We start from the raw sequence: 14735 nt of genomic DNA, 5'->3' as shown, positions 1-14735 counted from the left end.
CATCAACACACTAAACAGGTGAACCATTACAGAGTGACGCGGTAATCTGCATAGTTCGTTGCTGCTGTCTAAACGTGTATAGTGACAGAAGTTAAAATATTCATTATTACGCCCCAGCATTTCTTCAAATATTTTCATATGGAAATATTAACAGGGAATAAGACGCAACTTTGTAACGCCAAATTACCTCTAAAAGTGCGCCACAGTATTTTTGATCGCTGAGCTAGGACGAGTAAATACAATCTCTAGTGCGCCTTTTTTAGATTCAACATTTAACACGAGAAAACCTATTTGCTGGAGAAAGCCTGAAGTTATTGGGACGGTGAATTTGCAGCGGAGTTTGTTTATACAGCGATGCAAACGGCGTGGGAAAGTGCATTCATGACGTGACTGCGTAATGCCTGACGGCCAGCTGACGACGGCCAGCTGACGACGGCCGGCTCAGCGCCCTACGTAGTTATCTACTCTTCCATCTGTGGCGTGGCCGCCATTTTTCACGCTGGCTATAGACAGTCACATTCTGAACATAAAAACTGAACATAGAATGACTATCTTAAGCTGCGTAATGATTGCTCACCATCACGTCGCTCATCACGTTGAGCTTGACTAAGCCTTGCTCGACGGCGTTCTTGCAGACGTACGCATAGAAATTTGTGCAGGGCGCCTGGGTATGGTCGATAACTGCGAACAGCTTCGCTGCCTCCTTCGAGCAGCAAAATGACGTGTTTGTGCCTCTGAGGTCGTCCCGCTTGACAGAGTAGTGTACAGCAAACCAAGCCATGGCGCCGATGACCACGGCCAAGGAGACGCCACACGCGCAGCCAAGGCAGGCTCCTACCGTGAGCATGTTTCTCCGCAAGACTGGAATCCGAGAAGTCAGGCGGCCATTGACAAGGGGCGAAAATGGGGTTTCGCTGAAGATCCGAGGTTCCATCTCAGCAATTGATCTCTTTGCGTGGAGCAGGCCGCGAGGAATGCGTGCGCATCGAAGTTACCAGCGCCTTCTTCTTTTTCATTTACATTAGTAAATGGCACATATCCACAAAGGGGGATTTGCCAGCGTTCAGTGTGCTATTGGAATTTCTTACTGTACCCTTCTCTGATGATTTCCTCAATATCTTCAATCTCAGCGCAAGCCTCACAAATTTTTTTTATCTGTACCCGCAGGTAATGTAGGCGGGGAATCCTGCTTCGCAAAAATGTCAGCGTTACCTCCCACTACCATGATAGAGAAGGAGGAACTTTCCATGAGTAAATGGGGTGTTGGTATTCTTCTTTATATTGCAAGGGATCATTGCATCAGGCGCATGTGTATAATTGCGCAGAAAGCGGGTCATCCTAAAAAATTATTATATTAAAGATGGTACATAGAACAGATGCATCAAGTGCTTAATTAGCCAAGAAGTCTGCCGCTTCAATCTGGAAAACACTCAGTGAGCTGGGGCCCAGATGAAGCATATTTATTTCACCCATCCCAATAATAACTACTTTAGTGAGCAGCTCAAGAGACTATCCCTTGCTGCCTCCAGTGATAAGAAAACTTAAAACAGTGTGATAGAAAAATTATTTTTGACATATTGCAGGTAACATTTGAAATACAAGCACAATTACCAAAAACTTTGGGTTGGTTGGTAGGTTTCATAACATTTATTTCCATCGGAAATCGGTGTCCTCTTCCCCGCCCCCGCCACGCGTGCCGGGGAAGACCAGGAGTCTTGCGCCCGCGGATTAGAGGCCAGCAGGTAGCCCTTGGCTTGTTGCGGCCTCTTCCGCCAGATGGACGGTGCGGTGCTTTTCGTCCTTTCAAAAATTCCCCGATCGGTGCATAAATGTAGAGTGGGGGAGGGGGGTAATAATGATAACTTGTAGAGAAGAATAGAATGCTCAATGCTATCGTAGGGGTTGGCAATGTCGAGCGTCACTAACGCTGACACCTGATTGTGGCACAGAGCAAGGCGAATTCTACTTTGTAAATCTACATGAGCAGGCCATACTTATTATCCATGGCGGAAGCCCATCTGGGCAGAGCTCAAAGCACTATCCTCTGAAATATGCATTTCGAGGCGGCCATGCACAATTCTTTCTATTATTTACCAGGTTTGAAGTCAAAGCTATCTGCCGAAGCTTTCAACATGAAATCCTTTACCAGGGCCTTTCAACAGTAATATAATTTTCATTCGCTTCCGGACCTGTGGCAGCTATGTAGTTTTTATTAAGTTCTTGACCAGATCAGGGAGGTCCAGAGTGAACTTTTGTGCTAAAATATTGAACATACCTACTGTAACCTTTCCAAACCTTAAGCTGAGGATTGCATTGAAAATATAAAAGTTAAGAGTCTTACATTTCAACCTCTACATAGACGGAGCAGGGTTGGTTGTGGTAGATACATTTATTTATAATATTACAGAGGGTGGGGAGTAGCCCCCTGCATGGCATTTGAGAGCCCCCTCCTTCTACGGAGGGCCCTCTTACAAAGCAAAGTCTTTGGAGGGCTATCCTAAGGAGAGCACTACTAATAATCTAGCCCTGGTCCTGATCGGAGGTGCTAGTGATTAGGTGCTCCCGGTAACCTAGGGCCACCTCTAGTGAAGAAGGACGTGGGAATGAGGCACAGGTGAGTAATGTGAGTAGAAATTTACCAGGTTCGCACTAAGCTTGCAGGAAGAAGGAAACTGGTCAAGAAAGCGGTCGTATATAAGAATGAGGTATGGGACTGTGCGTGTTTGCAACCTACGTCTTCCTGATCTCGTGATTTAACGTAGTATTCAAATGACATTCAAAGTTCTTGATTTGAATTGTTTCATGATCAAAGAACTGACAACATTTATACAGTGAAGAAACAGGATACACCTAACTTATTACAAAGTGCCCCATTGTAGGGCTACCAGTGCTCTTCATCCATTGTCGTCTGCATAGTCAATTGTTGTGAAGGTAATATTTTTCCGGAGCTTTGAGTCATTAATCATTTTCTCTTTTATAATATTTTAAAGTGAGAAAAAAACTGGCTGCTCAATTTATCTAATTCCTGGTTGCAATGTACTAGTAATTCATTCATAAACATATGAGCACGTATAAAGGCCGTGCAATTACGTACATGTGAGGAGAAAAGTGATTTCTTAAAGTTTGAAATCGTTGATATGCAGAGAGAATAAAATCGAACCCTGAAGTGAGACCCGAGGCACACAAAGCGACTGGTTAAGAAGATCTTACAGCAGTAAATTGGATCATATAAAGGGGGTTTAGGTAACAGCTAAAATATGGTAAGGTGAAACCCTAAGACTAGTATTCATGCGACTGACGGCTGTCTGCTACATTCCGGCACCTGGCAGAAATGGGTTTATACACCGTTCGGGTGGAGAGAATTGGCTTTTCTCGACTTAATTTCACTGTCGCCTTTTTCAACCAAGCGCGCCACTTTCGCCACTTTTTCGCCCAAAATTAGGCAAACACAGTTCTTGTATGCGCAGTTCTTTGAAAGGCGCTGTGCGTCGGTAATCGGGGACGCACGAGCTACAGCTAAATGTACGCCTAATAAAAAGGGGGCGCTGGCCCCTCCCATATTCACGCAATTCTCGCGGCCCTCTCCACGAGAAAGAAGACTATGGCGGAGATGGAACCTCGGATCTTCAGCGAAGACCCATTTGCGCCCCTTGGCAGCGGTCGCCCGGCTTCATGGATTTATGTCTTTCAGAGAAAAATGCTGACGGTAGGAGCCTGCCTTGGCTTTGCGTGTGGCATATTCTTGGCCGCGGTCATCGGCGCATTGGCCTGGTTTGCTGTAAACCCCTCTATCAAGGCAGATGACACGAGCGGCACTAACACTTCCTTCTGCTGTTCGAAGGAGGCAGCGAAACTTTTCGCCGTCATCGACAAAGACGAGGCGCCCTGCAGAGATTTCTACGCGTACGTCTGCAAGAACGCGGTCGATCAAGGCCTCGCCAAACACAACGTGATGAGCGACGTGCTGGTGAGCAAAAAATTATCAGCTAAAGAAAGACCTTTTAGGTTCGGAAAGTGGTTGAGTTTAGGCAGCGTGAATAACGACGGCCAAGCCACTGGATGCGGAGTTGAAAAGTCCAGCCAGTAGCCGTAGTGGGGTCGCTGTGTGATCCTACATAGGGACATCATGAATTCGTTTTCCCATTCCGCTTTCATTGTTGCATCAAATATAGAAGGTGTTGGCTGCATAAAAATTCCCTGCAAACTGGCACAAACTTCAGGACAGCTAACAATTCGATCACAGGAAAGGAAGCCGCTCTATTGTTTACACTTTTTTGGTGAAAACCTATACCGCGCCATAGGGAAGGGCGGAAGGTGGAAGTGAAAGCGGAAAGAGAGAAATAGGAGCTATAGTGGAGGGCTCCGGAGTAATCTTGTCCACCTGCAGATCACTAACGTGCAATGACATCGCGCAGCACCGGGACGCCACTTCGTCTCACCGGCATCTAAACGCAGCCGCCAGCGGTAGGGATCGAACGCGGGTACTCAGGCACAGTAGTCGGGCGTCAACCACTGCTTCTTTATCGCGGCTTTGCTCAGGGCATCTCCAGCAATATGTTTAGGTGAAAGCCATTCTAGGTTTGTGGCACGAAATGCCGTGCGCCAGGTTTGTGCGCGAGATCTGTCAAATCCGAGAGATTCCCTGAGATGTGGTCTTGTATAGCATTTCTGCCATCTCCAATCCCACACTTGAACGCACACCAAGGAGCACCATGCGACAGGAACGAAATGGTGTGCCGTTCAAATACACACTAGACGGGGAGTGCGTGACAGGTAAAGCGACTTTGCTTTTCTCTGAATTAAAATTATAAGTAGCACTAAAACGAACGCCGGTAATAGTCAAACGATGGGAAGCAAATGATAAGAGAGGCAGGGTAGGCATTCGCCATCCTTTAGAGCCATTCTTCTCTAAAGGGACTACTAAGAGACCTTCCAGTTTTTTCTTGGGGTAAATGTTCAAGCAGAACATTTGCTCTGGAGATTTTATTTACTCGTCCTAGATTTTCGAATAGCGAGACTCTGGCGAACTGTTTGAGCTCATTTAGCATTGAGAGACATCTTATTCTTGTTTAATATTTTGATATGAATGTATTTGAAGCAATGTCGAAGCCGCATCATGAATATGTTAGCCTTCGTCACCAATTTCGTCCAGGTACAGGCAACAAAATATGTAAGTTACAAAGCACGGAGAGTGTTAATATTTTGGCAGTTAATTACAGAAGTCATTTCATAAGCCAGCGCGCGAAGATGGACGTCAATTGCGTAAGACACGATAATTAAGAGTTGAATTAAGGTGCTTTAAAGGCATGGCGTACATGAATTTATTGGCCATTACACGGTCCTTGTTGCGAGTTGTATCTCGAAATAATTCAGGCCTGTACTAAAACGCTTAGGTTTGACGAAAGGCAGAATTATTCGAAGGATATAAGCGCTTACTTAAGGTCTAGCGCCAATAGTACTGTGCACGTTATAAACCATGCCATCCTTACCATATCATCTATCGTCACCGCTAGTACCTAAGGGGGGATGCTTGAAACATTAGAGCGCTTAGTTAAACATCGCTTATCAACATCGGGACACGATTGTATTGTCGGCTCCCATTCGAATCGCGCATTCAGAAGTGACCTACTATTACTGGTGGTTGACATCTACAACTAACATCGAGTAGCGAAAAAACGATTTGTGTGAGGCTTCTTCCGCGGACGTGCACTTACTTTTCTTTGGTTTACCCGAGTTTAGCACCCTGAACTAAACCCACACCCAATTATATCAGCAGCATGTTCATCATATATGGACAATAGTTACACAGTGTTAACAAAAATTGCTCAAAATAACATAGAAAAATCTATTACGTGTTTAAAATTAATGTTTCGATGATTTGCTCAAATCGAGTATGAGTGAAGTTAGAACCAAATTTCCAAGGTGCGTCCAGGACAGCTTCATACCCCCTGTCCTAACCTCCCGTATACACTGTAGAGTCTGTCACCACCACTTTCAATTCCTGCCCCCTTCTCTTCAGACGTACAAGGTGTGTGTCAACTTTGAGAAATGCTTTTTTTGCATGGGACAAACATTTTCGGTCCTAAAGGCGAACAGCATCGAGTGAAATAAGGTGAACATGAGAATCACAGGTTACCATTATCTATAAAAAGCGACTCCAATTAAGTAGTATATCTACGCCGCTGTGGGTTGATGTAATTATTGGAAAGATTGGGTAATTTCGAAAGATTAAGAAAACGTCCGCCTGGCAAACGAAAGTTATAGCTCTTTCAAAGGGAGTAAACTTCGGCAAAATTAAACATTTCGCCGCATCACCACCGCTTCTTCCTGCATTAGCTCAATGGCTTGCATGTGAACAAGCATTTGGTGTCCCACTGATTTGAAAAAAGAGTGTCTTATTTTCTTCATGCACAAATGATAGAGGACCAATGTTTGCATGGTCGCATAAGATGCGGTACAACATAACACCCAATCACACTAATTAGCAAGGTGGGGAATGTCCCTTGAAATGCATCTTAACAAATGCAAATAATAATAAGCCTATTATCATTCGCGAAGTTTTATTTGCTGCACGATATACCTTAGGCATTTCGCAGTGAGAGTTGTCCCAGAAATATATATGCGCATCGCTCACATATAGAGCATATAGCAATCAACAAATCCGCCCAAATCATTATTCGTAAGATGATGCTACTCACAAATAGGACTTTGTTGAGTGGCGTCTGAACGATGCCGGAGCTCTCGTAAGGTGTCATAAGATGTGGCTTGCCATTTCGCTTACACAGAACCACGGCTGAACATAATCCTCGACTCCATACACACAGGTCCGCGCCACCGCTGCCGCCACTAAAATCCGGCCATGGCGAATACGAACAGCTCACCTCGAGCGAGCAAGCTTTCTTGTCGCGCTGGTTGTCAGGCAGGCTACCAGGCCACACTCATTGCCTAATTGATCTCGCCGGGGTGGCGCAGTGGTTGCGGCGCTCGACTACTGTTCCTAAGGGCGCGGGATCGAATCCCGGCCTCGGCGGCCGCTTTTCAATGAAGGCGAAAAGCAAGGCGCTCGTGTGTTATGCGATGTCAGTGCACGTTAAAGAACCCCATGTGGTCGAAATTTCCGGAGTTCTCTCCTATGGCGTCTCTCATAGCCTGAGTCGCTTTGGGACGTTAAACTCCGCAACCCAACCCAGCCATAATTGTAGAGTCTTTTTCCTTGCAAAAGAAGGTATGCAGCTGAAAGATCTCTAGAAGGACGAGGGAAAGTAAACAAGCCACGCGCAGTGCAATGAATCGAGAGGGAAATCAGGTATAAGCAGGAGAGTGAAAAAAATACACAAAGAAAAAAAAATGACCTTGTTAGGAGAGGTGTGGAGGTCCTCTTCTGGAAAAAAGGGCCAAGCCGGGAGAAGAGATCCGAAAGTGACACTCAGAGGAGGCAAATCTGGTGAAACGTGGAAAAGCACGGAAATGCCTTAGCCTTTCTCAGCCACACGTCAAGGAGCGAAATGTCCTGGTATGATTTTTGGAGCGAAAAGCGCGGCTTTGACATTGTTATCACTTACGAACCTCCAAACACTGCCAGGATGTGTGCGGTCACATGCTAAGAACTTTGTAGGGCAAAGCTGAGTAAAATTATCGCCATGAAATTAGGAAAATAAGGGTAAACTATACTAATAGGCATTGCGCCAAATGCATGCTATTTCACGATTGCATAGTAGGTGCAATGTGCACTGTCTCGGAGAGAAGTTAAGTGTGTACATCATGTGGAATGCTTTTTATTGCACCGACGGCTTTTTGGGCAGTATGCAATGGTTTTTTCTACTGATGATCATATGTATATCTCGAATTTAGAAGAAATTATATATAAGGCTAAAGAGGAGGAATGTAGCTTTTTTTACATTGTAGAAAGGAGCACGGGAACTTTGGCAGAATGCTTAGAGGTTTTTAAATTTTGGCTATTGTATTATAAACATAAAATATTCCGTGATAGATCATCGTGAGATGCGACACCTATGCTTTAACAAGAGGAGGGGCATATCTTTGAAGATCCAACTAATAGCATTACCTCGGAAAGGTACTCACCGCGCGGTCCGAAAACACAGATTCTGTTTTGGTTTTATTGACAATCAGCGAATCGGAAAGGGTGCAGTGGTGGAACAAAGCACTAACTTCCAGTCTTGCCAAACGCTGCTCTAAAAGATAAGCGCCGTTTAAATATTTGTCGAAAGCCCTGAGTCAGCTTTCTGTTAAAAACCTCTAAAACGAGCAGCGCTTGTGTGAGAATATCTGTTTCACTGGATTATACTTTCCTGCAGTCGTGTTCACCGGCAGCTTTCTTTAGCTTATGCCACCCAGAAAATCTAGATTCCTTGTATTTTTCTACTGTTTGACGTCTGTAAAATAGCGGGGGAATATATACTGAATGTTAGATAAGTTATTAGAATCCCCTCTTTATGAAGTACACTGACCCTAAGGTTTGCATGTTACTAGGCAAAATGCGCTGGTAGAAGCAAGAATTAAACTTACAGTCCAATATAGCACAAAAACATCAAAGACATGATTACACTGCAGCATCTTATAATGTTCCATGTTCTTCCGCTTAATATTGTTACGAAGCGGCAAGCCGATGAAGACAGGAGACAGAACATGGCCGATGACGATGGTAGATGACGTTTAATGAATTTTCGCTGGCCTAGCCCGAGCGCTCCTGCCCGCGCCACTGCCCGCTTCTTCCTTGTCGTCCGTAACATGACCCGGGGCCACCGAGCGATCGTCCCGATCGTGGACGAGGAAGTTTAGCGATGTTAATGATTTTATGGCATGATGATGGGCGTGTCTGGATGCTTGAAGAAGAAGAGGAAGGAGGAAGAATAGAACGGCTTGCCGGTACGATGTCTGATGCGTGGGTGATCCGCCTTCCTTGTAGCTGTCAACCATCCGTCACCAGAGTCCATGGGACCGATGGCTCGAGGTCACGTCGGGCAGCTTGGGCGGGGGTTGCGTGTTCGTGTGCATCGGTTCCTTCGGGTCATTCGGGTCTTTCGGGTCCTTCATCTGGGTTCTGATCGGTATGTCTGTTCTCCTTGTCTTCAGGTCCGGGCTGGGGGCTGGGCGGTGGTAGTTGTGCAGGTCTGGGCTTGAAGGGCTGGGGCGAAGCTGCTCGGCGATGTCCCTGGGCCCTCGGTGATGGTCCCGGCTTGAAGATGGCGTCGATGCTCCAAGGCGAGGATAGGGATGCTGTACTCCGCACCTCCAACCAAATGTTACGAAGCGGCAAGCCGATGAAGACAGGAGACAGAACATGACCGATGACGATGGTAGATGACGTTTAATGAATGTTCGCGGGCCTAGCGCGAGCGCTCCTGCCCGCGCTACTGCCCGCTTCTTCTTCCTTGTCGTCCGTAACAATATTATTGAGGCTTATAATGCTTCGCTTAACCTCATTTTGGTCTGGTGAGGAAAGGAAAGCAGTAAAGTTGTTTGGCTGACCATCGTATGTGAAGCAAGTAGGAGCGTGAACGCTCTACGCCATGGACACAAACTAATCTTGAAAATAATCAGGCAGCCTTTCTTCCAGCAATACTCAATAGTTATCAGGATCTACAGCTCTCAGTTATTTATTGATGGCAAATTAATGTTAATAAGCTGTTTGCATTATTTATCACTTCGTTGCAGGATACCCTGGTTACATATATTCCAGAAGTGTTCTTTCTTTACTTCAAGGATGATGTCACCTAATTTCTGTACGTCGTAAGCATCATCATCATCATCATCATCATCATCATCATCATCATCATCATCAGTCTGAAAATACTCACTGCAGGGTGAAGGCCTCGCCCATATGTCTATGATTAACCGGGTCGTGTGCTAGCTACATCCACTTGACCCCTGTGAACATCTTAAACTCAACCGTCCATCTGACTTTCTGCCTCAACCTGCTACGCTTTGCTTCCCTTGTAATCCAGTTTGTTACCCTAAAGGACCAGCGGTTATCTCTTCGCACTGCATGTTCGGCCCATGCCTATTTGTTCTTCTTGATTTTCACTAGAATGTCAATAACTTGAGTTATTTCTCTGACTCTCCCTGCACATTTCCTATCTCTTAGTGCTACCCCTACCATTTTTCGTTCCACAGCCCTATTTGTGGTAATCGGCTTAAGTAGAACCCTCTTGGTTAGACACAATGTTTCAGCTCCATAGATGAGCGCCGGTTAGAAGCAACTAGTATACTTTCCTCTTCAGCATACCGGGAAGCTGCTAGTCATAATCTTTAAGTACTTGCCAAATGCGCTCCATCCCAATCTTATTCTTTTTGTTAATTCCTTTTCATGGTCCAGATCTGCGGCTACTACCTGTCCTAAGTAGACATCCAAATCCTTTATTCAGTATTTTGTACAAAAATACTAGGGCAGAAACAAAAAGCTACTGTACATTTAGCTTGACGGGGTCCTGCCCCTGTCTTGACATGGGTGGAAGACAAAAACAAACAGGCACTTATGCAGAAAACAGAATTCACAATGCTTTCAGATCACGCACACTCAAACACAACATCGCGTAATTATGCACTTGCTCGGAAAATCCGATTAACAACAGCAATAAAAAAAAGAAAATACAGGACATTGAAATGCACACTTTGCAAGAAATGATTGTTTGGTATTCACTGTAAAAAAATAAAAGTAAAAAACAAAAACTAAAAAAAGTAAACAAATTGCAGGTTTACGTACTTTCTAATATCAGGTGTTCTTTCCATTTTTTCTTTGAGATGTTATGTATATCGATACTACTTTCCTCTCATAGATTAAGGTATTTCGGCATGTGGTATTGTAGTCTGTGTAGGCCATGATTTGTACGTGAAAACGGAATTACCCTCAATTCCCTTCTTCTATTCAGGTAAAATGTTTCTAGCGTTCTTCTAAGATTCCATATGTTTATAAAAGTGTTATTGTTATGTCTGATAGCTTCTGTGTATTCAATAATGAGGTTGAATTTGTGGACGTGCTGGAGAGGAAGCACATTAAAAGATGAAAATAGTTTATTAGTATGGGCGTCATAGGGGACATTTGCTACGTGTCGAATGGCTTTTTTCTGCAGTAGGCACAATTAATTATATTACCTTGGGTTGTATCAGTCCAGACAAGGCTAAAATAATTGATGTGAGAAAGAAATAGTGAATTGTAAAGCAGAAGTATAATTTTTAAAGGAAGCATCTGCCTGAACCGACAAAGTAAACCAGTAACCTTTGCTAGCTTTCCTGCCACATGGTCCACATGCGTATTCCGACTTAAGTGCTGGTTAAAGATTACCCCTAAGCTTTTAGCGTCAGTTACTAGATTTATTTTATGTGAGCCATGTTGCACATTGAAATCTGACTAATATGTTTTTGCACAGGTGCAAACAACAGCGCTTTTGTTTTACTAGCATTGATTTCCAAACCGTTTGTTCCACTCCACTGAAGCAGTTTCTTTAGTGCTATATTTGCATAGTGTTTGAGATAATAAATGTTGTTCGACTGGAAGAAAAGACGGGTATCATTTGCATAATTAATATAATGCGCACTACTGCTAATATTTATTACATCATGTATATAGATGTTAAAAAGTATCGGTCCCAATACGCTGCCCTGTGGTACTCCTGCAGTGATATTTAAAACAGAAGAACGCCATTCAATAATTACAACACACTGCTTGCGATGATTAATGTATGATTTAAGGAGTGTGCCAGGGATTCGACGGAAACCGTAATGCTCTAGTTTTGCGAGTAGGATGGTATGGTCGATTCTATCAAACTCCTTTGAGAAATCGATGAAAATACCCAATGTAAGTATATTATCCTCAAAACCTTTAGGTAACCTTTAATCTTGCGGGGTACCTTCAAGTAATTTAGCGCACAATATTGAGACGGGCCATATCTGCTGGGAATACCTACCAAGGGTAGAGAAACCTTTGTTAAATTTTATATCGCATCACTCTAAGATAGTAAAAACACCCGGCCCGTTTAACACGTGAGATAATGGAGGCCTACCACATGAGGAAAAAACCTAGGTTGTGTGTTAGTAAGCCATCGATTTATCTACATGAAAGTGAGATTGCGTGCCTGTATCCCACGTGGCATCACGTGTTTATTCTTTTTTCCATATATTGAGTTCCCTCTTTAATGAACTTTCAGTTGTGAGCCAGCGCTCGTCTTGTGTTCCTTTTCTGTGGTGTTCGTCTGTCGCACTGTTTTTCCATCCAAAATGCTGTTCCTTCCCGAGGCTGTTGAACATTACCTTAGTCTTCTGCATACTGAGTTTTAAGCCTACCTTTCTACTTTTCCTGTCTAGGCCAGCAATCATTGTTTGCAGTTAATCTCCTGAGTACTTAGCAAGGCAATGCCATCAACAAATCGCAGATTACGGATGTATTCTCCATCTACCCTCATCCCTAACTGCTCCCATTCCAAGTCTCTGAATGCTTCCTCTAAGCAAGGTGTCAATAGTATTGCGGAGATCGTGTCTCCTTGCCTAACACCTTTTTTATGGGCATTTTGTTACTCTCTTTATGCAGAACTATGGTTGCTGTACAGCCACTATATATATCTTCCAGCACTTTCACGTACCCCCTGATTTCGCAATGCCTGCATGACCGCCGAGGTTTTCACTCATTCAAATGCTTTTTCACAATCGATTAATGTTATGTATAATGGCTAGTTATATTTCGAGCATCTTTTTATCCCCTGGTTGATGGTATGGATATGATCGATAGCTGAGTAACCTTTCCGATAACCTGCTTGATCTTTTGCGTGGGTGCAGTCTAATGTTGTCCTGATTCTACTGGCGATTACCTTGCTAATATTTTATACGGAAATGACAGTAAGCTGATTAGTCTGTAATTTTTCAAGTCGTTAGCGTCGCCTATTTTACGAATTAGGAAAATTTTTGCGTTCTTACATGGTTCTGGTACCGGCGATAACACCAGGAACAACGTATACATCGTGGCCAGTTTTTATGGCATGATAGAAAAACTTAGAAAACTAAGAAAACTTAGAAAACTTACAAAAACTTAGAGAAAATAGAAAAACCCGGCCTTCAACAAATTTATAGTTACGCCCTAATATAAGAAGCTAATTTACGTTTCATCTCCTAACGATATTGTTATAAATAGAGTTTTGTTCTTATAATCCTTAACATTCGTTGTTTATCCTTGCCATACGAACATTCCTTGGTTTTGTGGGCCTTCTATGTCGTAGCCCTTGAATGTGCATTGGTTTCACCATGTTCATAAATAGTTCTTTTGTTTTATCAATAGAGGATCTGAACATGCAAAAACGTAGGAATTCTCTCGTTCCTCACGTCGAAAAAAAAGCCTGTTCATGAATCCTCAATAACAGTTGGCATCTGTCTATATATGAAATATGTATGAAGCAATCAAGTGATATGTGATGACCAACCTGACCAAAGAAAGCAAATCATGATCAACTTTTTATATGAAATTGGAATGAAAGCCTCGATTGATGTGAAAGTCGATATTGAGAAACGCGTTTGGTCCCTGCCAGTATTTATGAAGTAATTACAATCGAGCAGGTTATAATATTTACCACTGGTGTGCTACGTGCATAGGGAATACTGTTGATGGTGGTAGCAGAGACCAGGTGAAGTTTTTTCTTGTTGCCAGTGTTAACTTTCTATGAAGAAATGAAAAATATTAGCGACGCTAGAACATAGAGGTCTGTCAACACAGAAATGTTCCCCAAACTTTGGAGAAAGTAATTAAAGTACGAAAGAACTGAACGCTGAAAGAATTCCTTTGCAGCTACCATTCATTACCTCCTAATACATAAGTAATTAGGAGTGTTTGAGTTAGAGTGCGGCATTATAAGGGTCTCATGATAATTTTGGTACCAGATCTAGTGAATATTGATACAAACTATAGTCGACGACGAAGCGGAGACACTCAGAGGCTAGTTGGTGTAAATGACGCAGTTCGTTGCTAGTTGGCGTAGACGACGAAGTTGGTTGCTTGTAATCGCGCTCGGACCGCTCTTGGACTTCAGTAGTCTTCTAGGCTCAGGGTGTTTCCTGAATCTTGGGCGCAATACCTGTTAAAGTCTGGTGGATGTGCGGAGTACGCTTTCCCACGTTTACACGCTTCAAGACGGATTTGACTCCGGTCCACCAGCGACTCAGTCGCCGTCTCCGCGGACAGTCGCATGAGTTTGGGCCCCTTACCACCCCCACAAGGATGACACAGCCGCAACTCTCGAGCCACCTCGACATGGCCACTGATCACAGGCTTTCGGCTCCGATCCTCTGCCACCCGCCGCCAATACCACCATCTTTTCACGGCGACGGCTTCGAAGACGCAGAGGATTGGCTGGTGACTTTCGAGCGAGTGGCTCGTTACAATGGCTGGAGGGACGAGCGTAAACTCAGTAATGCTTCCTTTGTCCTAAGAGTCTGCCCGTACATGGTTCGAAAACCACGAGGCCTCCCTTACCACCTGCCAAGCGTTTTGCCGTGAACTTGTGACCACCTTCCCCAACGCCGACCGCTGAGAGAAAGCCGAAACTTCACTTCAGAACAGAAACCAGCGGCGAAATGAAAGTTTGCGCATAAACTGTGAAGACATGACCCGTCTTTTCCAGCGCGCAGACCCCAATATGGCAGAAGAGAAGCTTCGCCACCTCATGAGTGTAGTTAAGCAGGAGCTTTTTGCGGGCCTCGTTCGAAGCCACCGAGTACCGTTGCTGAATTCCTCG

Source organism: Amblyomma maculatum, chromosome 11, assembly GCF_055883805.1.
Source record: "Amblyomma maculatum isolate TAMU_Amacu chromosome 11, ASM5588380v1, whole genome shotgun sequence".
In the NCBI taxonomy this organism is placed as follows: domain Eukaryota; kingdom Metazoa; phylum Arthropoda; class Arachnida; order Ixodida; family Ixodidae; genus Amblyomma; species Amblyomma maculatum.
This window is presented reverse-complemented; position numbering follows the sequence as displayed.